Raw genomic sequence first — 25222 nt, forward strand, 5'->3', positions numbered from 1 at the left:
GCTTATACACAGGATATCAGGCATACCTTGCAAAGATGCATGCCATACGATGTTTCACAGCATCTCTTAGGACCATATTGTTTCTTGCATACCCTTTCCAAAAGGCACTGTCTCCTCTTTAACAGACAATGGGCTTTTTTCTTGTTAGTGATGTTGGCAGGAGCTCTCAATCAGAAATCAGTTAGATTTGCCACTGAGAAGACAAGCAGTATTTATCCTCATAGTCCCTCTCTAATTTTATTTCATCCAAGCATTGCCTCAGTAAGACACTCTCACAGATAAGTGACCATAATTATATGCTAAACCCACATACTATTCAATACCCAGCCAAAAGCAAAGATGTAACTTTTATACAGTGGAAAAACAGTACAGGAGATGTATCACTAAGCTGCCAGATAAGAAGCTTAGATTTAAACAGACATAATTAAAATTCATTTTACTTCTGTAGGCACGGATTCACACTAACATTAATCTGGCAGTGGCAGTCTGTTAAGGGCTGGTCCAGCTTCCGCTGAAGTCAGTGGCAAAGTTGTACTGGAGACAGGCTCAGCCCTTCATCTGTCTGGTGATGACTATTACAATAAACTACATTTATGGAAATTCATATCCTTACAGTTAAAAATGTTCAACACACAAATCCAGTAGGCAGTCCTTCCTTTGTGGCTTTATAGCCAGGGCATTTTCTGATACCTGTTAAATTCACCCTACTCTGCTGAAGAAGAGAATTAATGAAACACTGTTTAAACTCATCTTCAAAAAGTATGGCCTGTTTCCTTTCTCCTAAGTTGCTATATGCTAGTAGTTTGTGAAGTCAGCATCTTGTAAGTGCATATTTTCTACAAAAATATTTCACTACAGCTTTATTTAAAATTCATATTAAATAAAACTATTCATCTTGTAAGTCAGGTTGGAAATACCTGTTGCCTGTCTGGCCCTAACCTCTTTGTTCGTGCATGACATTATGCGGAAAGTCCCTCTGTGTAAACAGTGCTCTTTGCCATTTTCTAAATAGCAATCTTTTTGAAAGGGCTTTAAAAATGTCCCGAACATTTCAGACATTGGCCAACACTGATATTCCAGACCCACGCTGTGCTTCAGTCTCTGTTTAGCATCTCCATGGAACTTTTTATAAGGGCACCGGTTTTCCCCAGAGACCTTTGCCAAAATTTCACCTTTCCTCCTCCAGCCACATCACCTGTGGATGCCTTGAAATAAGAACCCAACTGCTTGCTGTCAGGTGCTCTTGAAAAAGTTTGTTCACTGTTTCACAAAGCAGTAATTGCTGAGCCTTGTGTTTATTTTTTGCGAGAAAGGGAAACTAGTACCTGTGTTAATGAGTGTTTTTACCATTAAGGATCACCTAAGAATGTGCAGTTGTATGTTTTTGCAAAGAAGGTGTTCACTAGTTATGTGTAAATGAATCTCCACATTTTGACATCTCACTCAGAATATAGCAATTACATTGAATACACAATAAAAATCTTTAACTGAGCTTGATGATTATATCAGGGTACTAAGCGGTGGTTGTAGCTGAATTAATGGATTTGTCTACTTGTATTGGCTTTGTGTGGCAAGGTTTTGGTAGCGGGGGGTGTGTGTGTTACAGGGTTGGCTTCTGTGAGAAGGTGCTAGAAGCTTCCCCTATGTCCGACAGAGCCAATACCAGCTGGCTCTAAGACGGACCTGCCACCGGCCAAGGCTGAGCCCATCAGTGATAGTGGTAGCGCCTCTGGGAGAACATATTTAAGAAGGAAAAAAAGTTGCTGGGACAGACAGAAACAGCAGCCGGAGGGAGGAGTGAGAACATGTAAGAGAAACAACCCTGCAGACCCCAAGGTCAGTGAAGAAGGAGGGGAGGAGATGCTCCAGGCGCCGGAGCAGAGATTCCCCTGCAGCCCGTGGGGAAGACCATGGTGAGGCAGGCTGTCCCCCTGCAGCCCATGGAGGTCCACAGTGGAGCAGATCTCCACCTGCAGCCCGGGGAGGACCCCACGCCGGAGCAGGTGGATGCCCGAAGGAGGCTGTGACCCTGTGGGAAGCCCGTGCTGGAGCAGGCTCCTGGCAGGACCTGTGGATCTGTGGAGAGAGGAGCCCACACTGGAGCAGGTTTTCTGGCAGGACTTGTGACCCCGTGGGGGACCCACGCTGGAGCAGTCTGTGCCTGAAGGACTGCAGCCTGTGGAAGGGACCTATGCTGGAGCAATTCGTGAAGAACTGCAGCCTGTGGGAAGGACCCACATTGGAGAAGTTCGTGGAGGACTGTCTCCCGTGGGAGGGACCCCACGCTGGAGCAGGGGAAGAGTGTGATGGGTCTTGCCCCTGAGGAGGATGAAGCGGCAGAAATAACGTGTGATGAACTGACCGTAAACCCCATTCCCCATCCCCCTGCGTTGCTGGGGGGGTAGGAAGAGAATCTGGGAGTGAAGTTGTGCCCAGGAAGAAGGGAGGGGTGGAGGGCAGGTGTTCTGAGATTTGGTTTTATTTCTCATTACCCTACTCTGGTTGATTGGTAATAAATTGAGTTAATTTTCCCCAAGCTGAGTCTGTTTTGCCCGTGATGGTAATTGGTGAGTGATCTCTCCTGTTCTTATCTTGACCCACGAGCTCTTTGTTATATTTTCTCTCCCCTGTCCAGCTGAGGAGGGGGGAGTGATAGAGCAGCTTTGGTGGGCACCTGGTGTTCAGCCAGGGTCAACCCACCACACTACCATAGCTTAACTTTCTTTGTGCATGAAGACATGGGGAAATCCTAATAAAGAGGCAACTGGTAAATGTTCAATATGTTTAATACTTTGCTCCCTCATTTGGAGAACAAAGAGTTGCCTGTTTCATACTACTGGTTTGGACAAAAGCAGGGCACAGAAACGTGTAATCTGCATTTTCTGAATAGTCAAGATCTACAAAGATGATTTCATGTCTCTAGCTCTTTTATGTTGGCATGCTGGCAAAATCTGATAAACAGTAATCTAAAGTATATTTTTTTTGCTAAAATTTGCAACCAGAATCAGAAATATTGGCAGTTCTGTTGTGTTTGTAATGCAATGCGAAGCATTGGCCTAATCTGAACAGAGGACTACCACCATAGAGCATGAAATTGAACTAATCTTTTAAATCAGTATAAAATTACTACTCCTACCTCCTGAGAGCTAGTCTAATAAACTGATGAATATGTAAGAGCTTCTGACATCCAATGAGAAATCCAACTGTATAAAAAGAATAAAAGGACGAAGGGAAGAGAGTCTAATTCTTCTCAGGAAGCTGCTCCTGCTAATGTGATGAGGAAACTCCCACCGTGAACCGTGTCACTTCCATCATGTGGGACCACTCTGTGAGACCTTGTCATTTTGTAGCTTTGGAAAATTAACTGCGAAATGAATTTTTCCTGACCTTTTTGACAATGAAATGTGTTTTGCTTTATTCTGTAATGATCGGACTGACAGTCTTTCTGTAAATAATTCATACAAAGCCTCATAACGTGTGACTATGCAATTCAGCTCCAGATATGTGCGTCTGTAACATTGGCAACATAGAGAAATAAATACTCATTACTCATAGTGGATTTCACTGGGCAGTTCTACTTAAATATGTCCTACATTTATTTAATTTTTAAAGAGGAGAGAAAGAATGATCTAATATTGGTGTGCACCTTATCTATTAATAGTTTGTTAGGTAATTGTCGCCTTTCTGCAAGTTTAATTTTTCTGACAGTGGTGGAAAGTAGTTAAACGCAAAAAAATGGGACATGTGCTATTACTTTATACAAGAGCTAGCACCTTGCCTTAATGCTCCTGGTTTATGTCTGAATTTATTACTTTGTGCTGTTCTCACCTCCAGGCACGGGAACGGCTCATCTTTCTGACCCGCAAAGGGTCTTGTGGGCCTGAATGCATATTTGCTTTTGTCCTAAAACCAGAAGAAGGTATTAATACCTGAACCCATGTGTTCGCCTGGTCCTGGTGAAGGTGGCAGTGTCAGGCCGCTGGGCAGTGTGAGGTTCCTCATTTGGGGGAACGGCTTCCCCCTTCTCTGGCCCAGCTCCGCAGTACAGCTCTGGCCCCCCGGCTCCTTCTCTCCGTTCACCTCCTTCTTCCCACAGCAAGTTTTTGCTTTTTCTTTCTCAGTTCAAGGCCTCTTTTGAAGTAACTTCAGTTCTCCACCACTTCTACGCAAAAGCGTCCCTAAGGCCCTTGGTTTCCCGAGCCCTTCTAGCAATTTTCGGTGTGAATGTCTGTGTGGCAAATGTAGAAATTAGGACAGTTATGAGGCCACCTATCCCAAATCGGACAGCCGGAGGCCAGGTGGGGAAAGGCCGTGGCAACGCTCCCTGCCCAGGAGCACAGAGTACAGGGTGCAAGGGCCTAGGCACCCCCCCCCACGCTCCTCGTGGCTCTGGGCCAGCCCCTGGCTCCTCTGTGTGGGGAGCTCCTTGCCCGGGGTGCCCACCAGCACCACTGCCCGTGGGCATCCTCAGCGCCAGCCAGCGGGGTTGCTCCTGGGGAGACAAGGGGAGATTGCAAGGGGAGCCCAGAGCTCCTCTGTCTGTGTGGCAGGGCTGAGGGAGCCAGAGCTGTCCACGCATGGGAGAAAGGATGCGGTCTTGCATGGGAGGAGGGTCGCGAGCACAGGAGGAGGCAGGGATGCTGGTAGGGAAGAAGGGCTGCCTGCTCGAGGAGACCTGCGTGCCGGGGAAGAACGAGGGATGCTTGCAGGACACGAGGAATGCATGCGCGGGAGGTGGGACCCACGGGGGATGCGGGCAGGGCAAGGCACGGCAGAGCCGCCGGCGACGGCGGAGACGGGGGCGCGCCCTGGCTGGGGCCGCGGCTCCTCCCCGCCCTGAGTGACTCCGCGCCCGCCTAATCGCCGCGCCGGGAGGCCGTGATGTGCAGGCGCGCGGCCCAATCCGGCCGGGGCGGCGGGGCTGGGGCGCGCCGAGCGCGGGCAGCGGGGCTGGGGCACGGCTCGGCAGGACGGCTCGCCTCGGCTCGGCGCGGCGCTCGGGCGGTGAGTGCTCCCGGCAGCTCTTCCAGCGCGGCTCCGACTTGGGGAAAGTCGCCGGCAGTCGCCCCGCCGCCCAGAGGTGCGCCGGCCCGGGCATCCCGGAGCATCCCGGCGGCGGCGGCGGCGGGGCGGGAGGCGCCGACCGGCCCCAGCGGCTCCGCGGGGCCCGGCCCGGCCCTCGCTGCCGCCCGGCTCCGCTGCCGGTCAGGGGTGTCCCCGGGGTGGGGGAGGTCCCGGGACAGTGGGGCGGCGGGACGGGCGCGGAGCCCCCCCCCGCGGAGCGGGAGAGCGGGCGCGGAGCCCGGCGCGCATCGGTGCCCGCCGGGACGCGGAGAACGTGTCCGCTGGGCGCGCTCCGGCCGGCCCTTCCAGCCTCCCCGCGGCGATGAAAAGGCACTCGTCTGATTCATTCCCCTGGAAAACTTCACCCGCGGGCTGAGCCGGGGCGGGCGCGGGAGATACGCTGCCCCGTGGCCGCTGTGAGCGGGTTTGGTGCGGCCGGGCCGGGCCGTGAGCTCCGCCGCGGGGATGGAGAGGGGCGCGCAGCGAAAGCCCCGGCTGCTGCAGAACTTCAGGCTTCGTGCGAGTTGGTAGAAGCAGAGCCCGGCTGCAGGGGAGGGGAGGTGCTGCTTCCCGCTGCGGGTTCCCGCAGAGCAGTACCGAAAAGGGGATTCGGTCTGCATTTAACTTTTATCTTTTGTGCAGGATAGTGTTCCTAAAAGCAGAAAAAGTGAGGAAATTGGAGCCGACTTCTCATCTAATTGAAGCGGGGTGAAATAAAATGAATTAGTGGGGCAGCTGTGTGGGTTTATTTTTATACATCTCTAATTTGGACTGGGAGAGGAAGTGTCACCCTGCTCCCCCGAACAATGGCTTCTTGTTGGGAGCCTGCAAAGGGAAGGGGAAGAGCACGGAATTTTTCAGGAGGTGAAGCTTTAGACTTGCCTTTGCATAGGAAAGGCTGGGGCGCCCTGGCACTGGCTGCAAGTATTCTAATGGATAGCATCAAGTCCCGCTGCTTATAGAGGTAACAAACTCTGCAGGCATGACTGTTCTCCAGTTGTAAGTTTTTATCTAAGTGGAAATAGCGGTGAGACGTGTGGATGGGAACCTAACCTCCAGTTAATCCTTCCTTGGGACAGGCTGCATGTGTCTGCTCTGTAATAGCATCCATAACTTCAAGCAAGGCATCACTTGAACTCATTTATTTCTTTTCAGGAGAGCTGTTGGTATAGCTCTGAGCAAATGCCATCGAATCAGCCTCCGAGGTTGTTATTGCTGTTACACAATCCCAGTGGAATGCGTGTGCACACGAGAGCTGGGCTTCCTGTTTTTGGTCAGCCTGTAGAAGAGACTATAAAAGATAATAGATATCTCAGATAAATTGCTTTTGCATGAGAACTTGGAGCCATTGTTCAACCAGTAACACTTGTGACTTCTCCAGTGAGCCTGGTAACCTGAGAAGAAAAACTCCTTTTAATGCTAGGAGACTTGCTCAGAGTAACTTTAAAGACAACAGCTGGAACCTGCTTGTTAAGACGGAATAGTTACAGAGATCAACATATGTTAGTGCTGTGCATAGTGGTGTATAGAAATTCAATCTGTTTTGAAAAGAAACCTTGTGCAAAGAGGAGCTGCTGGTAGTTTGTCCGTGGAGTGCAGTGTTTTGGGGGGATTAGTGGACACAAGGCGAGTCCCCTGGGTGCAATATTCTGCAGCTGATTTCTGTCCCAGGGGTGTTTGATGGCCTTCTGTGGGGTGTGTGCACGCAGAGAACTTAAATTCCAGATCTGCTGGTTTGCATCTGAATAACTCTTTAAAAAAAAAAAGTATGTTATAAAATAATTTACTAAGAAAAATCTTTTTGAAACACTGCTGTTATCACAGCCCGTTAATCTTGCCAAACATTTAACAATTTGAGGATGTTGCTTGGTTGTAACCAAGCTCCTTTGAAGGAATTCTCTGCTTGTGAAAGATGAATTACTTGTTCTTTGTCTGGTTAAGAGATCATAATGTGATTATTAAACTCAGTTATTCAGTGCTAGATATAAAGAGTTATGCTTAACCAGGGTCTTTGTTCTCTTATCAAAGCTAATCTGACCAAGTTTCCCCTCCTATAAAGTAGGCAAACATCTCCCCAGATTAAAGAATGCCCAAAACTCCAGAAACCTATTTACTGGTTTTGGCTAGATTAGCTTCACAGTGGGGAGGGCTTTGGGGACTGACGACTTCATTAGGTATTCGACCGATGGATGCTCGGATTTGGGATAAATGCAGAGGAACTCCTTCCCCTGGGGCTCCTTTACTGATTTCTCTGCTCCAGGTTTCAATTGTTCTGAGATTAAGATGGTGAGTGAAGGAATTGCAGCCTTGCTAAATGGGTTTGCCACTGAATTCACTCATGCGGGATCTTCTAGTAACTCTTTCCTGTGTTTACTTGGCTGTCTAGTGCAGCAGCTTAACTGGCTTTGGAGAAGTGGAAATGCAACAGTTCAGACTTGAAGGAAGCAAATGAGAATGCTACGCAATGATTGATTGAAAAGGGTGTGAGGGACAGTAATTCAGTAATTTTGCTTAAGCAGCTGCCAGTGATCTAAGTCGTCCAAGTGCCTTGTGAATAGCTTTATAGGTAAACTTCATGTTGGAAGTACGGTCTGTGTCTTTTGTGTAGTAAAACTGCAAGTGCTCCACTTCTTGGAGCATCAGTGCAGGAGTTGCGTTTTTGCTAATGTGTATAGTGTAATGCATTGGGAGAAGAGAAATGCTGCTCTTTTTATGTGATTGGCAGCGAGTTTAGGAAAGGTGTACCCATAATCTTTCTATATAGATATTTTAATCCACTTCCTTATCAAAGTAGATAGTAGTGATCAGTAGTAAGTACACTTCATCACTTACAAGAGCTTAATTTAGCACTTGAGGTTGTCTTGGTGGTGATATTTCAGGTGGTAGTAGTTTATTTGGTGATGTTGCCCAAGTACACCCTATCTGTGTTCTTGGTAACCTATTTTACATAGCATTAAATGATAGATGGCGAAACACAATGAGGCTGTGTTTTCAGCAAAACCAAAGACAGAGTGAGTTCTGCTTTATAGCAAATTTTTCAGGTTTGTTTGGTGGTTGTTGTTGTTTTGTTTTGTGGTTTTTTGGGGTTTGTTTTTTTTTTTTGGACCAGAATCCTCTGGGGACATTTGTCGCTCTTTAGATATGGGCCTGTTAACTTGATTTTCTTGCATGTGAACTGCCTGTGGCAGAGGAAGTGACGGTAAAGCAGCGTCTGGCCTGTTTGCATTATTCCGGCATGGGTTTCGTATAGATCCAGTGGTGCCCTGCAAAGCGCAGTCCCAGCTTGCTAATGGTGTTGACAGTGGTGTTCGAGGGTGGCTCTCGACCTGCCATATTGGGAGGCAGGTCAACCCTGTGCAGGCACATGGTGATGCTTCTGTTCAAGAAGAGAGTTAGAAAGCAAATGTGGAGAAGGAAGGACAGAGATCGCACCTGCTACGGTGTTGCTTTGCAGTTTGCAGAGAGTTGGACAGGTGAAATTTACGTGGCTACAACTTGGTTTTTATCTGTGTGCCACAGAGTAGCAATAAACAGCAAAAGAAACATGGTTTAAGTTGGTGTTTTGTTCAGGCTTTGAATATTATCTTTGCCTCCCTGTATGGTAAAGCAGTAATTCAGCACAGTAAAGCAGATTCTCCTCTCTGAGGGACAGCTGTTTAACATTTGACTGACAAGCTGTTGACCTGCATGGTGCAATAACAAATATTAATTTTTAACTTATTACTTACTACTGAGTTCCTTGGCATATTGGGAATAGCCACGATATGATGTGTTAATAAATATTAACTAATTACTGACTGTTGCATACTCAACACTTTTTGAACAAATTACTATTGTGTATTAAGTATTCTGTGTAGCTTTTTGGACATTGAGCTCATGCAGTAACTGAAAGTTGCTAATTACACCAAAAAAGCCAAACATGAATCCAGAAACTTCTACCACCAGATCTCTGTGAAAAGTAAAGTTAAATATTGAATTTAAAAAGTTTACTAAATAACCTTAATGCATATGCAGAGCAAAGCATTCCTGAATATTTTTCCATTTCAAGTACGTTGCAAAACTGAGAACAACCCTTCTAATGAGGGTGATGCAAGGTTGTATTAAATCAGTATTTGCTGGGTTACTCTAATGAATGTCACACTATCACCTTTCTCTTTCCTATCCATGGTACCCAAACCCTTCGATAGGCATCTGTTGACATCTTTGCACGTACATTCCTGTTGGTACTTTGGGAATTGGATTATTGCACAAGCAGCAGCAGCTGCGTCTATGGTGAGTAGGTCTTGGCTGAGCTCTGCCTGCAGTGCTGCTGGTGGGGGGGTGTGTGGAAGGACTGCTTCCCCGCTGACCATCCCAGAGAGGGCTCTTAACACAGAATCAGCTTTCCCTGCTTGCACCTTTAAAGCCCTTTTCCAGCCCAGACGTACCTGCTACTCTTGCTGCTGGTAGATGAGTAGGTTGGAAGGGTGAGAGGTGTGATCTCATGGTTGAAGGCAATTGGGTGATGGTCTAACATCTGAGCTCTGGGTGGTATGGCTGGGAGAAATGGTGCTAACCGGCCATCCTGGAGGTCCTCTAAGCAGCAGCAGCTCAGCTGACAGTGACTGGGTGGCTGTAATCTCTTTCAGCCATGTAACTGCTGCCCGTGAATGCGCTGTTGTTGTGTCCCCTGCTCCACACACCTGGCTTTGGGTGTTTATATGGGTGTACTGTCTCTCTTGGATTTATTGGATGGCAGGGAATTAAAAGTAGCTATCCCCAGCATGGTCTGTGCTGGGAGTGGGTATGGGGCGGGTGGTACTTGGACACAGCAGCATTTAGTACAGCTTCAGTCTTAGCTGTAGCTGCCTACTTTGTGCTCTTCAATGCTGAAGCTGTAGGTGACAGGTCAGGCTTGTCCTGCCCATCCTCACTAGTCTTTCCTGCCCTAGATGTTCTTCCTGCCTCTAGGTCAGGTTTTTCTGAAGAGGAGACTTCAATAACACCTCTCCATCATGTTCTGTGCTGTGAGATTCACTTGGGGTGCTGCAGTGTGGCCTGTGAGAAGTCTCCTGGTTTGTGCAGATCCCTTTCCCGAGCGAAGGGCTAGGTTAGGTGTAGATTTCCTCTGCTTTACCAGCAAGCGACATGAGCCTGGCTGGGTGGCATTGCCACACTGTGCCATCAGCTTGGGGACAGGGAATCCCAGCTGTCAGAAATCCTCCTGCCCCGTCTCACTGTGCTGCAGCCCCCAGCCCACCCAGTCTCCCTTGGCACATCGCACCAGCACACCTCGCGGGGTGGGTGTGCTGTGGCACTGAATATGTGCTGCCTCTGGAGGGTGATGGATGTCCACCCTTTTAATTGGTGATTGAAGAGATGATTTGATTACAGCCAAAAGATGGGCCTTATGAGTGTTTGTGGCTGCAGAGCCCAACCCTGGACAACAGGCGCTGTGTTGGAGATTTCAGGTATTTAGTGCGACCCTCTGTGGTCTGCCAGCCACGTAAAGAGCAACCTGGTTTGTACCGGCTGAGCGAGAAAACGTGATGAATTGATGGAGCTGGGAGACGGAAATGTCCATGTAAGAGGGCTGGAGAGTGGGGTGGGAGGAGAGGACATGCCAATCTGCCCTCTGCTAATACCACGCTGTTTGATCCAGAGGTGGTGGCATTGGAGGTAATCGAGCTCTTCCCTGCGGCAGGCATGTCTGACGTCAGTGCTGCCAGCAGGCAGCTGCCCTGACAGCAGGACTGCCTGCTTGGCCTGGTCTACCCTCTTCTGGCAGGTCTGTTCCCATCAGAGGGGTGTGGACCTCCCTGGACAGGGTGCTGAGCTGTGGTGGCCAGTGCTCTGCGTGGCCAATGCGCTCAGTCACTGTGGCATCTGCCAGTCTCCTGGGAACCTGTAATCTGTTGGCTTTTTTGGTAATAGATTAAAAATGCTGAGAATGACAAGCAAGTCCTGTCTGGCCTGCTTGGAAGAATTACATCATGTGTGCTCCTCTAACAGCTAGTGTTTCACGTCTGGGTTTTGTGGGTTAATGCTTGGGCTACTCAAAGCTAGTTTTGTCACTGGGTTTGTGAGTGGCGTGATGATGAAGAGGTAGCCTCCATGTCCCCAGAAGGGTTGCTGTTAGCAGAGGCGGAGCTATTGAGCGCCATTCTTTCCCTTTTGCCCTGTTAGTTTATCTCTACCTTTCAGCAGCCGTGAGCCATGAGGGTGACCGCTGCCTGTGGAAATGCAGCATCACCGGCGGGTGGGCTGCTTGCCTTGGGTCCCCTTCCTTGTGTCACCCTGTGCCAGCTGGTCTGTGCTTTCCAATGCCCTGTGCTGCAGGGTGACGTGCGCGTTCCTGGGGGTGTATTGGCTCCTCCTGCAACATCCAGACTGTCCCCACGGGGCACGGTCGCCTGTGCACTACTGACATTTGGGACTCAGTATGGAAGAAATAAAATAATTATTGGTTTGACATGCATCTGAGGATGTGGGGAGCAGGACAACTGTCTGAAATGGGAAGCTCTGGTTAGGACTGCTGCCGATTGCTCATGTCAATCCATATGGGCCATATGCTTCTAACCAGTCTCCTTGTCTCATTTCCTCCTCTGAAATGCTTACAGCTGTTTTTCCTGCCTCTTCAGTAGGTTTTTTGTTCTTGTAAAAAGAGTGACAGCTCACAGATGTTGCTGAGAGTCCCCACTGCATAGCTGGGAAGAGAGACTATTACTGTGATCTTCAAGAGAAGATAAGGTGTAGTGTCTCTGCAGGACGCCTAATTTCTGATGTTTTGAAGTAAGCTTTTTTGTTTTTTCTTTATAAAGCTGAAAACAGTTTGCTGTCTCATTCACTGTTTCCCCATCACATACTGCCCTTAGTGATGGAAGTAAAAGAGCAGGTAGTTGGTGCTGTCACTTATGGGTGGAACAAGGAAGGAAGAAGTGATGTTGCCCATGAATGTGTTATCTAGTGTTAAGAGGCGTTCAGCATTCAGTCTTGCTGCTATGCTTATAACATCTGGGTTGAACTTCACAGTGTTGCTTAGGTGTTGGCTTTTTTTCTAAGAAGTCCATGACCAAAATGATAGCAGTGCTTGAGGTTCATCATTGCTGGTCCTCCACTTAGCTCGGTGTACAATCTCTTCTGTTCTGCCCTTTTTGCATTCTGCCAAGAGAAGTAATTACAGACTATCGTAGTGGGGTTAATAATCCAGTCCTGATAAGGTGAAAAAGGAGCTCTAGAGATGCTGATGCCTATGTGAGTGTTTCACAGTTTATGGATGGATGGATGTTAAAGAGGCATCTGAAGACAGTGAGAGAAGCTTTATGTACCCTCTTTTAGACTGGTGACCTGTGTAGTGCAAGAAAATTGGAGTTAATATGGCGAAGTAAATGGCTATGTTGAGTTGGCTTGAATGCCAAGTTGAGACAGTGCCTGTAACAAATAAAACCTAGTGGTATGTTTATGTAGGAAGTCTGTGTGATCTTGGGTTCATTTAGGTTCTGAGAGCATATAGAACATCTCTGCTCTTAGTGGGTTGGTTGCCTGTTGGCCATAAACCCTAAATAAGCAAAACTTCTCTTATTTTCCAATCCTCAGGTTGCTTTGGTGGCTCTGCTTTGCCTTTTTTGCAGTCCCAACATCACAAAACAACAAGGTGTCCCAACAGCTGTTGTATTGGAGTTTGAGATAGGAAACTTTCCTGTATAGGATCCCAGTGGTATGTCCATGGCTGGTAACCATTTTCCTGCTTCATCTTCCCAAGGGTCTCAGTGCTGTGCAGGGAGCCACAGGTTGGCCCTTCCTCCTGTACAAAATATAGTGGGGTTGTACTCAGCCCATGTTATAAATGATACTTTATAAACTGCTGTAGGAAATAGAAAAGAAAGTCATTCTGATTTGTGTTCTTTTAGAGCCCTGTTCTTTATACCAAAATACACAGGATAAGTCTGGCCCTTCCCTCTATTCACTTTTCATAGCCTCCTTTGTTTTTAAATTTATATATCTTTTTATTCTAAATTCCTCCCATCCCCAAAATAGAACAGACATCAGCCTGCAAGCAAAGGTTGCCAGACATTGGTCTTGTGGATTATAGTGGCTTTTTGGCCTGGTTGGAGACTGAGCCCCACCCTACGTAGGCTTGGATTAAAAATAGCCTTTCTTTTCAGCAGGCTGAAAACTGTATACAACACATTCACATCTTGGTTTCTGGGGTGCTAGCAGCCACAGGAAGCCCTTCAGCTATAAAATACTTCAGAAAATCTGTTTGCTGCTAATTCATCCAAAAGTACTAAGGTGACCAGTGTTGGGGAGGTGTACAGCCAAGTGTCTGACTGCCGGCCACGTAGTTATAGTAGATATTGAGTGAAGTTTTAGCCATGCTTTTTGCAGGACCTGAAAGAGTTGAAAACTGTAGACCACAGGCTCTGTAGTCCAGTAGCCTGGAAAGAGCCCCTGGTCCATCCTTGTTAGTGGAGAGAGTCAGCTGGGTGGGATGAAAAGATGAATGGATGCTGTATCGCTGAGCCTTGGGGGCAGGAAGCAGTCAAGGCCTTTTTTGATTCCTTAAATGCCTATCTTGGCTTAGGCAGTTGTTAAGAAAACACTGGCAGAAGCTCCTATGCTTCATTACCTGTGATGGTAACATCTTGGTGTGATAGCAAGGTGTCTCATGGGTGGCAGGAGGACCCTGAGGCTCTGCTCTGTTGGGGGAGTGTTTAGGGGTCGAAGAGGTTCCCGGATGGGGAGGTGCTTTCATGGAGGAAGGTCCGGCAGACTTGCGGGTCACTAGCTCTAGGAAGGAAGGAAGGACAGAGCTCTGGCCAGCTGAAAATGAAGGCAAGTGCTTCCTACAACTGCTTTGCTACCTGGTTGTATGAGCTTGGCAGGGAGTTGGGTGGGAAAGGGCATGTGTGCTGCTCTGATCATAGAATCATAGAATCGTTTAGGTTGGAAAAGACCTTTAAGATCATCGAGTCCAACCGTCAACCGTGCCCACTAAACCATGTCCTGAAGTGCCTTGTCTACGTGCTTTTTGAATACCTCCAAGGGATGGTAACTCAACCACTTGCCTGGGTAGCCTGTTCCAATGCCTGACAAAATGGCATGAGGCCTGATGGCTGAAGGCCATGCATTCAAGGGAAGATAGCAATCCTGGCCTAAAAACACAGCCTTTTATCTTCTTGCCTTCGTGTTGACCAGTGTTTCGAAGCCCAGCAAGAACAGCAACATTTTGGGGCTGCACTAGGCATTAGCCTGCCTGTTTAAGTATGTCCCAGCTCAAGTGCTGTGGGGAAGTATGAGGGCCAGGAGACTGCTCCTGCCCCACAACCTTCAGCTCAGTCCTGTCTGTCCAGACTTGAGCTGCACGCTCCTCCCTCTTCTTATAAAACAGAAAAACACATTAATGGCAAGAGGTTGACCAGTATCTGGTGTGGTGATCTCATTCCCCCACTGCTTATTGGAAAAGCCAAGCCAAGTGTTTGGCCATGGGATAGCAGAAGGGAAGAGTTGAGTGTCTCCTTGCTCTGGGCATCTGTTCTCTGCCTCGTGAACCTCAGCTGTTGACTTCTTGCATTGTTTAATTTGTTTTCCACTGTCCTTGGCCATGCTTGTGTGAGGCAGCAAGTTGTTTTACAGGGTGGTAGCAAATGCCAGCTACTTGCAGGCTCCTGCCCGCTCTGCAGGGGAAGGCAGCATGCGGCTCATCTGGGCTGTGGAAGCAGGCAGTGGTACCTAGCAACTGCAGCCTCCAGCTTAGCCATAAGCCTCTACAGTTGTTTAGGGCTGGGGTGGGAATAAACGAGCAAGGGAGTGCGATGGGAGGAGGGCAGGGAGACTCTGCCCCGTTGCCTGTTCCATGATTCTTCATGACTAGCACGCTCTTGTGGGCCTGGAATGGCTTATTTTACCTTGTTGATCAAATGTCTCTCTGAAATGCCTTTTTCTCTTCAGTTTTTGTAGACTCCGCCTTGGCCTCTTCTGTTTCTGTTTCTTCTATTCTAGACTAGACTGTAAAAAAAAAAAAAAATTTAAAATGTGAAATAACTGTCTCTCATAAAACCTTTGTAAACTTGTAAAAAAGTCATGAAACTGGCTGTAGAAGGACACTAGAAGTATTTTGTTTCTCCCAAAGGCTAGGGACAGAGCCCTCAGCCTTTGTTTAACTCAGTTGCGTATTTTTACTCTAGCTGCGAGTCAAGGGGCTATTTGTTCCTATCTCAATTCCTTAAAGTGGAAAAACTGACTCCTGCAGTTATGTCTTTATTACAGACATTTTTTTTTGCTAGAGGAAACTGAATTTTTCTTGAAAAAACTGCTAGCTAGGCTGCTTTTTAAAATTGTGCAAATACAGGAACTTAAGGCAATGTGAACTGTTGCCCACTGCAGGGTCAGGTCAAGACAAGGAAAAACCTGCAAAACACCAATTTGGGAAAAAGCATAAAGAAGAAAATCTGATGCTCTAGGAGATGACAGGCTGAATAACATCAGAAGAGCTGCTGTCCTGTATCAGTGTTTCTAATATCAGGTGCTGAACAAGACTGTGGTTTGGGGAGATGCTGTGTTTTGCAGGAGGTATCAGTGACCGCTGGTGCAGTAGCTGGAGGGGGCTCACCTCTGGCATGCAGTAGGTAATCCTGCCCCTGGCCTGGGTCCTGTTAGTGCAGCTTCTGCCAGAGTTTTGTTTGCTAGAGCTGCTTCTGTTGCCTTGGCTCCAGATGATGGGAACACTGTCTTGCTAGAGAAAAAAAAGAATTAATTGCAGAGCTCTATGGACATCCTCTTGGATTCCTACTGAAATTGTTGTGCCTCGTTGAGGAGGTGGGAAATGAAGCTTAAGAAAAATCCCCTTTGTTCTCCCTCATCTCTCTCCTGATCATATGAAGATCAATATATGAAAATTATTTTGGTACTAGAAGGAAAATAGGAAGGCGTGTGATTCTGCACTCAATTTATATATATGGGACTGATTTTTTTTGCCAATGTGTTAGGGATTAAATTAGGGCTCTCCAGAGCAGAATGCACAGGGTATTTAAAATACAGGTTGAAGACCTTGGATAACAGAAGCTTGTACCATCTCTGGATTAGATGGAAGGTGATGTGCAGCGGGTAGTTACTGAAACAAGGTTGCACAGTCATCTGTGTGCCATTCACATGTTCTTCCTTGCCTGTTGTGTTGGAATCTGAAAACTGTAGCTAAAGTCCTGCTTTTCTATATGCTCTTACCCTCAAAGTATCTCTGCAGCTTGGCATCGCAGGAGCTGACCGGACGAGCAAAGTATGATCCTGCTTCTGCATGCTGGAAGTACCACGTAACAATCTGCATTATTAGTGCCAGAAATAGCGGCTACAAGTGATGCAGTTTGTGTTAACATAGAGTGGTGAGATGAGCGTTTTTGCTTCATGAGACCATCCCACTTCTGATGTACCCGTTAGCTTCCAACAGAAACTGGAGACTGGAGCACTTTGGGTTACCATATTTGTAGCAATGTGTATGTCTCTTCCTAAATTTGATCAGGTCTTGTTTTTTTTTTAATGTTTGTATTGGTCTTTGCCCCAGCAATGTTGCTAGTGTATGTGGTACTGTCCCAGCCCAGGCTGCAGAAGCCCACGGTGCCAGAACTTCTGCTCAATGGGCTGTGCTCAGAATAACAGCGGAGGGGGATTGCTAATCTGCTTCTCCCACTGTCTCTCCAATGCCGCAAGGTAGAACGTGTCTTGCTCTACTTTCACAAACAGTAGGACTGAGCTTGCTGCCTTTGACGCTGCCCTCCTGGGAAGGACGGGGATGGTGGATAAGGTCCCATGCGTTTTCACAGTCGCTGTCCCCGTTTTTCTGGGAGAGCTCAGTGCAGCCCCTCCTGGCAGGCAAAACTGCTGGGCGAGCACCAAAGTTCTCAGTGTGTCCAGAACAGTGCTAACCAAGTGGAAACTTGAATTCAAGTTACCCATCCCTGTAATTGGCATTCGTATTTTGTGAAGCAGTGCTTCAGCTTGCTAAACAACGTCTGAAAGATCATAAATCCTGGGTCCTTGTTTACGCTGCCATTGCAATCTTGTGTTCCTTCCTGCTAATCAACTGGGAAGGGTCTGTGGAGCGTTGTTTGGGTTTGGAGCAGGACTGTGGTTTTTAGATTCCAGGATGCTGAGTCTCGTCCCAGGGACAGGCTTGGATGCTCTCCTGCCTTGGAGCCTCTGCAGCAGGACGCTAATGAGCAGGCTGATACTCCAGACTGTCGCTGTTTATCTTGGGTTAAAGTGGTATTTGCCTTCTGCTATAACTGCTGAGCAGCTGCAGTGCTGCGGTGATATATGCATATATATATATATATTCCACTATAAATCCTGTAGCTAAACATTTCCTTGACCCAGCATAGAACAAGGTGCTTGTCTCCAGCTGGTCACAGGAATAAAGGAAGTGAGTTCTGAAACAATATTGCAATTAAGCTTTTTCTTCCTGAATTCTGCACAAAATGTTTTGCCTCCAAGAATGGATTGTGAGGACTTTTATTTTAGAGACTATATAGGGTGTTGTAGCTGTATGTAAAGTTATCCTGTTATGATTGGTATTGTGCAGACAAGAAGGGAGAAGGTTGGCCCCTGCTTTTAAGAACTGTTTCTGAGATAGCAACACTTTGAAGGAGGTCAATAGAGAGCAAATGGAAATGCATTCATGTTTTTCGGTGCTCCTGGAAGTAATAAGCAATTTTCTGAAATCCTCACTTAGATAGAATTCACCTTTCCATAAGTAGAGGGGGGGAATTGGGCCTTCTGAAAACTGAAAATATTTTGAATAAGTGGCCTTAATGTCTGACCTAAACTTTAGCCTGTTGCTTTCTGCACTGTTTGGCTGAGGTCAGGACTAAGCTTTCCTTGGGGACATGGATGGGAGGTTCCAGTGCAATCCTGCCCCTGCCCTTCTGTTGCCCACTCCTTTGTAACATTCTTGTTGATCTAATTTCCAGCTGGGCTGTTGCCACTGTTTTATATAAACCAAATGCTCAAGCAAAGGCAGCACAGTCAGACTTCTTGTTGAAAACTTGAAAAACTTACATTGCTTCTGCCCAGCTAAGAAGCTCTTGGAAGTTACTGTAGCTCTCCTGGACCAATGGTTATGGCAGCGCCCAGCCTACTTTAGTTAGATCCCTCGCTAATGGCAAGACCTTTTATGCCTTCCTCCCTGCCTCCCCCTTCTCTAAGGGGTATATACCGCTTTTCTGGGTTATATAGGTTTGTTTTAGTCAGTCCCTTTGCTCCCTGTCTTCTGAAGGCCTATATAAAGAGGTCTTGGAAAGCTGTGAAATGGAGTAAGATTCTGCCCTGTACTAATGGCCTTGAAACCCCCTGTTATGCAAGAGCCTTTACAACCAGTACCAGTCAATAATTCACTTTAGCAATTAAGGCTTTGTGCAGCAGGTTGATATCAACTTGGCACATAGCAAGGTATTGCACTTGCTTTTAGTGCATTGCCCTTTCACGTGTAACACTCATAGCTAATATTCTTGATCAGCATTTGGACCTCTTTGGTGTAATCCATGTCGTACCTTGTGGTGTTATTGCTCCCAGATCTTCCCCTCCAACCTGAGCTGTAAAGTTGCTTTGTGCCTTCTATCAGTTGGCATGTCTTGCTTAGTCTTGGCTTTATGTAGGATCTGTAGATGTATTTTTTTTTTCATTTGGAAGGATGGGGGGGGTTATGTTAATTCATAAAGCATTAAACTCAGCAGCAGCAACAGACTTGAGAGTGTAAGACATCTGCAGTCAAAGCAAAGACTGGGTTCACAGCACAGAGATCAGTCTGCTACTAGTAGCTGTTTTTCATGGTCCGGTAAGTGTGAGACAGCTTACTAATTAACAGTGTAACGAGCTATATGGTGAAGATTGCAGTCTGGGGACCTGAAGGCTATGGGTGACAACTTGCAGTGTATGTGTGAGTGGTAATCCAGCTCTACCTCACCTTTCCACACATCTGAAAAGGGTGCAGTAGTCATGGGAGCCCCTGAAGTTATCCTCTCCAGCAGGTCCATCCTACAGAAGATTTTCTGTTGGGATCTGAGACAAAAAGAGCAGTTGGGGGGGAAGCCAACAAAAGCAGGCACAAGCTAAATACCAGGAAAAGCTTCAAGGTCCCTTGAGATGAGATTCTGAACTAGTTCAACGCAGCTGAATTTGTAGGCCCACTTGCACAACATGATGAGCCGCATGCCAAAATCTTCTACCTCCAGCATCTGGCAGGACATCCAGATGAGATACCAGTGACTCCTTAAAGATCCTCTTAGGCAGGGCTGGGCGTATGGGCTGCTGCCTAGGTTGGTCTGTGACTGTATCAGCTTTGCCTTGACTCCCCAGCACCGAAACCTTTGTGATAGTAGGTCACCTGCAGATGAGTTGTGTGGGACTGAAGAGCCACCCAGTGGTAGTCTCCCACAGACTCCCCACCAGCCAGGAGCGGTTTGCAGCAGACTGGTCTGGACAGTGGTCAACAGTTGGCTGAATGTCTGCTTGCTGGTCGGAGCAGGCTGTAACTGCAATGGTATAACCTCTTCTTGCGTATGAGTGAAAGATACTAAGCAGTCCCTGACCTCTGGTTCTGCATAATTGCCAGTCTTGCTACAATCCACGGATTTAGTTTCTGAGCCACATCCTTTTTGCTGTTGTAATCTTATTTTGAAGATTACACCAATTTTATTAGTAATCTAATAGGCTGCTTCTGTAGGCAAGTCGCTGGTGGTGCTTGGCATTAGAGAGAGCTCTTGTTTGCTGTTGACTTTTTATATCAAAATGAGCTATGGTGCTTGGCTCTGGTAACAGTATTTATGTTTTAGTATTTGGAAAGTGAGTCTTCTCAGGGGAAAAGTCCGGCTCAAGTAGCTGAAAACTTTGCAAAGCTGTTGCTGCTGCTCAGGCTGCAGAGTATTTATCATTGACAGAAAGTGAAAAGGCTTATGATGGACTTGTATGAAAATATGAACCTCTTGTTCACAAATCTATACTGTCATCTATATTGTACAATCTGCAGTTAAGATTGTTTTTTGGTGTCTCTTAAAACTTCCTTTTTTTGCTTGTCAAAAGACCTTAGTACAAAGAACTACATTCCTATTAAATTGCAGCTTTTGCAAATTAACCTCAAGTTTATTCCATGAGGTTGCAGGCCCCATGAATGCTTTATATGTCTCAATTATAAATGTGTCTAAACTTGATGTTGCCAGAAAATGGATCAGAACAGCTTCCCTGTTCAGAAATCTCGGGCAAACAGTCACTTGTCTTCTCCAATAGTGCAATTCTAGTATAAAACACTATTTCCTTGAGTAGTGACTTAAGGTGGGTAGTTGTCTAGAGTATCTTCTCCAGGTGAGCAGAGGATTGCCTAAGCCATGTCAAGGAGTAGCTTGGGTGATGGGCAGACCTGACAGGTGAGGTAAAAGATGGAAAAGTATGTTTGTGCCTGCAAGACCTTTCTACCAGACCTAGTGCCACCCTTCCTCCAGTGGCCTGGTCTGTGGTGTGGCTGAGCTGGTCTAACTGGGGTGCCATGCAAGGGTCCCTCTCTGCTCTGCCCCTCCTTCCCTGTGCCGATGTCCATTTGACCCCACAGTGAGCTAGGATGGAGGGACTGAAATGCTGAGGAGGTGGAGGGGGACAGAGTGGCCTTTGGATGGCAGCCTGCAGTGATATCTGCCCTACTTGGGTGCAGTTTTACTGTATGTCCAGGTCAGCTCCTCTTTGCATGCTTTGGTCTTCATCAGCCTTCACCTCATGCTGTTGTAATCACCTAAAGAAAAGTGTTTTCTTTGGGGCGCGATAGGTGCAAGGTGCACTTCATGGTGAGTTAGGTGGAGCTGCAAAACTGGCTTAAAAATATTCTCCTCTCCAAGTTCCTTCCAGCGACCTCTGTTTTGGCTCAAAGACGACATAGCAGAAAGGATGGGAAAGAGCCTCAGAACTAGCTGTGCCCTGTTCAGGCCTGAGACCTGCCTGTGGGACTGACCAGAGCAAACCCCAATGGTACCGCAGACCCCTGCAGCTTTTTCAGTGCTGGCTTCTGCCCTGGGAAGTGCAGCAGATCTGGCAACTGCTTTTCCAGTGAAAGTGCAGAAAGGGTTCCCAGGTCATCTTTAGTTTCTCTTTCCCTTTACAAAAAAATCCCACCCAACCCTAGGCTCCCCATTGCCTATGATCTCAAGGGAATAACTTGTCCGTTTTTTTTTTCCATGTATCCCCTCTCCACACCCACCTTTTGTGTCTTTCGAATTTAATAAAGTGGGTGACTCAGTACTAAATATAAAGCCTGCTTCCGGCATCATCTGCCTGTGGCTCATTTCCTGGAGCTGACATCAGTGGAGCCTCTGATTTCCTTATGAAATAGTGAGACATGAGATATCCTTTGCACAATGTTCTGGGCATACTTGCTGACTTCTTTGGTGACTGCTCAGCTCCCTGCTCTAAGCTGTGAATAACTAGTCAGTTAATTACTAAGATGAGCGCTGTTGGAGCACAGGATAAATCGGGCGAGTCCTCAGATATGTTTTGCACTACAAAATCGTACTCTAGTTTGCAAGTGTTTTTTAAATAAAGACTAACTTTCAGTCCCTACTGCATATGCAAGTTTTTTATTAAATAAGCATGAGCCTGACTAATGTCTTGCTTTCTTCCTGATGACAGGCTCGCTGACTGAGCAGCTCAGGAAGCTTTTAGAGGGGAATGTAGCAAAGATGGATCCTTTTTTCTTTAAAAAGACTGATAAATTGAAGAGTTAAGGTCAAATGCTTGCTCCTCCGTTGTCAAATCCTTCCATACCTGTTTACATTGATGGAGTGTACTCTACAGTTGGTTGCAACTGAAGGTGAAGGCAAGAAGCGCATAAAACCTCAATTTGTATTAAGAAGCACAGGGGAGAGTGCTTCTGTCCACCTGTGCATAATTTCATTAAAATCCTTATCTTTAAAAGAGAATGTGGACAGAACTGGAGGAGGGGAGCATCTGGCCCATGGTAAATGGTCGCTGATCCCGGTCCAAATTGGGATGGCAGCTGGCCACTCAGCTTTGCTCTCTAAAGCCCTTGCTCAAAGCATGGGGGTTTCTTTCTTATGGAGTAAACTTTGGGTTACCCAGTTTCTCTTTCAGGTAGTTACTCTTTTGGCCCTGTCGTCCTGTGTCCCATCCCCCCTCCCCCCTCTTTTTTTTTTTCTGAAGGAAGGGGGATGCTCCTGAAAATGCTTGATATGCAGCACCAGAGCAGGCAGGGCCAGGCAGAGGCAAGAGCCACCTCTGCCACTCCTGGAGGCCCACTGAGGTCTGCTGATACTCTGGGATCTCCTGAGGCTGGTGTGGCCCAGCCCTCTGGCCGTGCGGGTTTCTCTAGCATGGGGATGCTGGAGGGGGCCAGCATCCCCTACACCCGCTTGGCTGGATGACAGGGGAGCTGGCTATATCCTAGCAAACAGCTTTTTTAGGCAGGAGCTAGAGGTGCCTGCAGGCAAAACCCTTCCCCAAAATCACTAGGGCTGGTGTAGCATGCCCAGGGACTTGCGTATTGCCATGGGTTTCATTAGTTGTCTTGTACAGCTTCCAATATTAGCATGGTATCTCTTGGCATTGCTAACTAGGGGTGGAATACGACTTCTGGAGTGGGCAGGAAAGCCTGGTGTCCAGGAGCTGGTGGTTGCCCTCTACTGGGCGGTGGGACTCACTGGGGAGAGCAGTGGGGCTGCACAGCACACTATAGCCAAAGGCCAGCAAGTTGGATGTGCTCCCTTCCTCCCTCAGAGCTTTGCCAGAGGGTCTATTCTTGAGGGCTCGTGGTGAGAGGAGGTGAGAGAGGACAAGATGACTCTTGGATTTACCCTCTGTTCCCTCTTCACCTAGAAGGCAATGGCTGCTACTGCCACAGCTGTTGTTGAGTAACCTGTGGAGGGCAAATACCTATTAGTGGCCTCCCAGTGAAACTTGGCAGCTGGAGCTGGGGAGGAGATGCATCCTTGCGCAATGATGCACTGGAGGGATCCTGTCGGTGCTGCAAGTCCTCCTTGTGTGTAAACCTCCATCCTGATGCTCCATGCAGGGAAGCAGACATGTCACCTGAGCAGAGTAACTTCTGAGCACCTCCACCATCTTGTGCTTCCCTAAAAGGCTTTCTTAAAGAGGGAGGAAGAGGAAGATACACTGGTATACTGGCTTGACCGTAAAACTTGCTATTTTGGAAGAGCGTGGGGAGCGGTGTGTGACCAGCTGTGCTGGAGGAAGTGGGCTGGGAGTGCCCGTGTTGCTGTGCATCCACTGCCTGCCTTCACCGCACCCCGGCACGGCGAGTCTCGGGGCATGACGCGGAGATGAGTGGTGCTGGCACTGCCGAAGTGCTATTTTAGGTTTGAGTGTAATTGCAGGTTGGACTGACAGGACTGGATTTGGAGTATTCGGAGAGCAGAGTGCTCTTAAAACTGTGGAAAAACTGGCTATCGCTGATCCTTTGCAAATGTGGAAGACGGGTATTTCACATGCGCTGTGTGTGCATGAGTTAAACTTCTCCTCGCGGTGGAGCCACTGAGGATCTGTGTTGAGTGATTACAGTGGGTAGCAATGCCCTTTCCCATCCTGGGAGAGAGAACGGTAATAGCTGTTAGCCCTGTAGGATGCGTTACACTTACTGAAAAAAAAGTGAGTAAGTAGAGGTTTGAAGATGCGTGGGCTGGTGGCTTTTAGGTGTCTGCCTCTGCAGTGTGAATCTGCCACCTGCACACCTGCAGGTGCTACTTTTCTATCCCAGCAACACAGATGCCAGAGACAAGGAGAGGAGGTTTTTCGTTTCCCTCCCAAAAGCAGGCATTGCTCCTGCAAGGGCTTTGCTGTTGATAGAAGTCATAACCTATTTTGAGGGCTGGGCTTTGGCACACTCTCCCCAGGACCTGCCAAGCCTCAAAGCTTCAGCACTTCCTAAACCTTACAGGATGAATTTATGCTCACACATAGAGCGAAAAGTGGAGGGACTAAACTTCCTGGAATAAGTTTCTTCAATTTGGTTGCATGTTTGCCCCAAGAATTCATGGGCTGGACACAGTCACTGGTTTGGATCAGAGCAGCCAGATGGGCTCCTTGCACCCAGGGGCTGATGCAATGCTGAAGCTGGTTGCTGATGCAAGTTGGAGCAGAGTCAAAGTTGCTCTCCCCTAAACCCCATCTGATGTGCAGGCAACCTGATCTCAGTGGAGTGCAAAAGTGTTTTTCAAGCCAACTTCTTTCCTTTTAAGTTGCAGCTGCAGTTCTGGGCATAAAACACTCTATTTTGGTTTCCATTATATTTACCATCCTGAGGAAGCAGGCAGGTTGTGGGTTTGGGGTTGGTTTTTTTTGTTTTGTTTTGTTTTTTATACCTCTTTTGAAACTTTACAGCTGGAAGCTAAATTTTCAGGTGATGCCCAAGAAATGGGACCAGGCAATGACTCACTTTCCTGGCTGACATAATTTTTAAAAAGAAACAAAAAAACCAATGACCCTATTGGTCAAGTATTTTTAATTTTTAGAATGGTCATGGGTTCTTCAAATTCTTTACTAATTCAAGTATTGTGTTCATTAGTAAGTTACATCCTTTCCTTTTAGCTATGGGAGGGCTCAAACATTATGGACTTAACAGGAACAGAAATTTCTGAAATATGTGATTATAGTTTGGAAATCCCACTTAACCTTTTTGGTGGTTGATTCTGCTGCTGTGCATTGCATCATCAACAACATAGTACATGATGTTTCTGTTGCTCATGTCTTCCTGGTTGGTAGCAGATATCTACCCGTGTTTCATCTAGAGCAGGCAGGGATTAATCGTTGAGGTAATGCAATGTATTACAACATGGACCAGCTCTGTATTTACCACCCATTCAGACTACTCTCTCTTTTTTTTTTTTTTTTTCTTTTTTTTTTTTTTCTTGAGGAACTGTGGGGTGAAATAGCAGGGCAGCATCCTCCTTCAGTGTGGACTGAGGCCAAATAGGTCTTCATACTCATTGTTCAGTTCGTGAGCTTCTGGTGGTTTTAAAGACATCCATAAAATAAGTACGTAAACCAAAATACAAGCTCCATGTCACTCTTTGGCTGGACAAGCCGAGAGCTAGCAAAGCAAAATGCATTTAATTTAAAATGTTAAAGGTAGAAGAGTTCTTTAAAAAAAAAAAAAAAAGTTTGCTTACCTAAAAGC

General features: G+C 47.1%; 1 protein-coding gene across 3 annotated transcripts in view; it reads left to right on the plus strand.

Moving 5' to 3' along the window:
- The first annotated feature begins 4917 nt into the window (after positions 1-4917).
- Positions 4918-25222, plus strand: part of PLS3 (plastin 3) — a 55416-nt gene continuing 35111 nt past the window's right edge. For 2 of the 3 annotated variants that reach the window (XM_052813532.1, XM_052813536.1), the window contains exon 1: positions 4918-5004. The gene's annotated coding sequence lies outside the window, so the exon portion shown is untranslated. Of the gene's footprint in view, positions 5005-5059; positions 5081-25222 lie in introns of those variants that run through there. The other variant, XM_052813535.1, reaches the window with a different exon arrangement.

This window comes from Harpia harpyja, chromosome 18, assembly GCF_026419915.1.
Source record: "Harpia harpyja isolate bHarHar1 chromosome 18, bHarHar1 primary haplotype, whole genome shotgun sequence".
NCBI lineage: Eukaryota > Metazoa > Chordata > Aves > Accipitriformes > Accipitridae > Harpia > Harpia harpyja.